Source organism: Salvia splendens, chromosome 13 (assembly GCF_004379255.2).
Source record: "Salvia splendens isolate huo1 chromosome 13, SspV2, whole genome shotgun sequence".
In the NCBI taxonomy this organism is placed as follows: Eukaryota; Viridiplantae; Streptophyta; class Magnoliopsida; order Lamiales; family Lamiaceae; genus Salvia; species Salvia splendens.
In genome coordinates, this window is record NC_056044.1 from 26,057,948 (window position 1) to 26,061,600 (window position 3,653).

The window sequence follows — 3,653 nt, forward strand, 5'->3', positions numbered from 1 at the left end:
TTTCATGGATCTCTTCTCCTATAACCAATTGATTATAGGATGGATCCTTATAAATGAAACCCTTTGAACCGAGAAAATTGGCCAATTCGATCATGAATAGTCGGCCGGTTGAACCGTCCGTGTCCAGTCTAAACAATGCTCACATATTTTTAAAAAAGTGTATAATCTGGCAAATCGTCCAACATAGTAATTGCCAATTTTCGCACTATCATACTAAACCTGCACTACACGTAACAATATGCATTTCATTGATACTAATATATGTATAAAAAAACATGAAACTCGATCATGACAACAGAATCCAAACATAAATATTCCAACACTTCATTGATAACTAGATCAATCCCCAGCCAGCTGCTAATTTGTTCTTCGAAAGAACATTAATCAACCATGTTGCTTACAAATAATGTTATACTGCTACATATGTAAGATTATGCTAATCCAGATATACTAGTACTCTAAATCAGTATTTTGACAAATCTCTCATATGTCAAAACAGTTCAGCAACATGACTATTTCCGAATCTTGTAAGGGTTCAATTTCCGTTGCCATATCCAAATCAACTTCATTTTCCACAGCTGAATTCTGCTGATCTTCAGTTATCATCACAGCCTCATCACTACTTTGATGGTGATGGTGCAACGCCACCGGCCGCCTATCAAACGCCCTCGGATATTTGGATCTCTTGTAAACTCGGCACAAGCTGAGCTCTTCCTTCAACTTAATTTGCATGACAAGTAATTCAAATAAACATTCAAATTAATTCATCATTATCGAATACTCACATTATAAACCCTGTAATCAAGTCTGAACTAGTAAAGCCCTAGAAACAGACCCGAGGAATAGCAGCAGCAGAAGATTGATAATAGAGTTTATACTCGTTCATTTTCCAGCTAGTTTTAGACCCGGGGGAGCTTGGCCCTCGTAAAATACCATGGTTTTTTTCCTTCCGATTCGGATATTTTGACAAGTATAAACATCACAAGGAGAGCCAGTAGCTTTCCAGTATCCAGCCTCGGTTAGGCGATTAGGTCTTCCTCCGCGGGCTTCCCTTTCTTGCATCGTGGTGAAGAAGAACCACTGATCTCCGTCACAACGACACACTTCTCCAGCAAATTCTGCTCAACACCCAATTATATAAACTTCACACTAAAATAATTTACATGAAAAATTGAAAGGTTAGTTACAAGAATAGAAAATAAATTACTGCATGATAATACCATCTCCATTAAGTTAGTTAGAGGTAAATTGGTAACTAAAAGTGTCGGTTCCATATTTTAGAAATGTCAAGTGTTTAATAAACAACCATTAATTTGGTTTTGTTTTGTGTTTTTTTTATCAATTATCCACACTTTGCGATGGAATTAAAATTGGATAGTTCGATCGACGATTCTAATTATCATGAAATTATTTTTCAAGCCATTCCATACAACCAGGATATGGTTGTAGAATTGTATAGTTGTGTGTTGTTTTTATTGACAATGAATTGATACATCATATATAGGCCTAGGGAGTACTATACAAGGTAAGATTTCCTCAATCAAATCTCCCTAATTGTCGTCTAAATATCCCGTCTAATATTCTCCCGATTTAACGTAATCTTCTTCATTCTTTGCGAGATATTCTCCAATCTCCAACACTCCCCCTCAAGTTAAGTGACGGGATCCCCAAAACTTAACTTGCCCAAAACTTCGTGAAAGTTCTTTGCAGGCACGGCCTTGGTCAAGATGTCTGCGAGTTGATCTTCGGACTTCACATATGGAATTTCTACAATCTTCTCTTCAAGGTTCTCCTTTATAAAATGTCGATCAATCTCGACATGCTTCGTTCTATCATGTTGCACTGGGTTCTCAGAAATGCTAATTGCTGCCTTGTTGTCACAGAGTAGTTTGCAGGCCTTTTTTGAGTCGAGGTTTAGCTCTTTCATTACTCTTCTGAGCCACAGGATTTCAGTAAGTCCACTCTTGATGCCTCTAAATTCAGCTTCTGCGCTTGACAAGGCCACTACCTTCTGCTTTTTGCTCCTCCAAGTGACCAAGTTGCCGCCCACGAATGTGAAGTACCCTCCTGTAGATCGCCTATCAACTGGGTTCCCTGCCCAGTCTGCATCAGTGTACCCGTGAATATCTAGGTGTCCATTCTTCCGAAATAGTATTCCATGTCCGATTGTTCCCTTCAGGTAGCGCACAATTCTGAGTGCTGCCTCCCAATGCTCCCCCTGTGGGTTGTGCATAAACTGACTAAGCACTCCGACTGCATATGCAATATCTGGCCGAGTGTGGGATAGGTAGATGAGCTTCCCTACCAGCCTTTGGTATCTGCCTCGATCGGTTGACGCTGCTCCTTTGATTATCTGAAGGCCATGGTTCTGTACTATTGGAGTATCTGCTGGTTTACACTCTAGCATTCCCATTTCGGTCAAAAGATCGAGAACGTATTTCCGTTGACTGATGAAGATTCCTTTCCCCGACCTGAGCACTTCGATTCCAAGGAAATACTTGAGGTCTCCTAGGTTCTTCATCTCAAATTCTGCAGCCAAATGCCCTTTGAGGTCCTTCAATTCTTCTGCATCATCCCCTGTAATAATCATATCGTCTACATAAATTATCAGGCAGGTGATCTTCTCTCCTCTCCACTTGATGAATAGTGTGTGGTCGGAGTTACTCTGCTGATAGCCATATCGTTTCATAACTTCTGTGAATCTCCCAAACCATGCTCTCGGGGATTGCTTCAACCCATATAGAGTTTTCTTCAACTTGCACACCTTGCCTTGTCCAAATTCTTCTGTGAAGCCCGGTGGGGCCTGCATGTAGATCAGATCCTTTAATTCTCCATGGAGGAATGCATTGGTGACGTCATACTGATGAAGTGGCCAGTCCCTGTTTGCTGCAATGGATAGCAGCACTCTTATAGTGTTCATCTTTGCGACCGGGGAGAAGGTCTCTGAGTAATCTACTCCCTGAGTCTGAGTATACCCCTTTGCGACTAATCGAGCTTTGTATCGCTCAATGCTTCCATCGGGTCTCCGCTTGATCGTAAAAACCCATCTACAGCCAACTGTATACTTCCCATCGGGCAATGGACTGACCTCCCAAGTACCGTTCCGTTTCAGTGCCTTCATCTCGACGAGCATTGCCTCCCTCCAGTGTTTGACTCTGAAGGCTTCTTCAAAGGTTCTCGGAATCTCCTCTTCATAGAGCGCTATATGAAACGCTCTTGCCATTTTGACATGTTTGCTTCTGCAAAGTTAGCCACCGAGTATCTGCTTCTCCTCCCTATTTGTTCAGGGGAGTATCTCTTGCGTGGAATTCCTCTCGTACTCCTTGGAGAAAGCACGCACTGCCCTGTATCCTGGTCAATTGTAGTATCTTCTTCGTCTTCTTCTGTACTTGGTGAGTCAGGAACAATAGGTGAAATATCACGACTCGGACTAGATATTACCTCGGATTCCGTTTTGGTTGGATCAGAGGAACGCGGCGGAAGCGTTGTAGGGATCGTTTCTGCAGACAGGATCGGCACATGAACAGTGCCAGCTTGCTCTGTTGGATCCGAATCAAAGTTACTTGGCATATACCACCGAAGGGAGTCATCTTCTTGGGTCTCCCCCTGTCTCACACTCTCCCCCTGAGTCCCAAGGTGGTAGAAAAATTCGA

At 42.2% G+C, this 3,653-nt stretch overlaps 1 long non-coding RNA gene across 1 annotated transcript; it reads right to left on the bottom strand.

Moving 5' to 3' along the window:
- Positions 1-302: 302 nt before the first annotated feature.
- LOC121761634 lies at positions 303-1,298 on the bottom strand. Its single transcript, XR_006042058.1, has 2 exons — positions 836-1,298; positions 303-720 (listed from the first exon to the last, which is right to left on the bottom strand). It is a non-coding gene; the product is annotated as an uncharacterized LOC121761634 (long non-coding RNA).
- Positions 1,299-3,653: the final 2,355 nt, after the last annotated feature.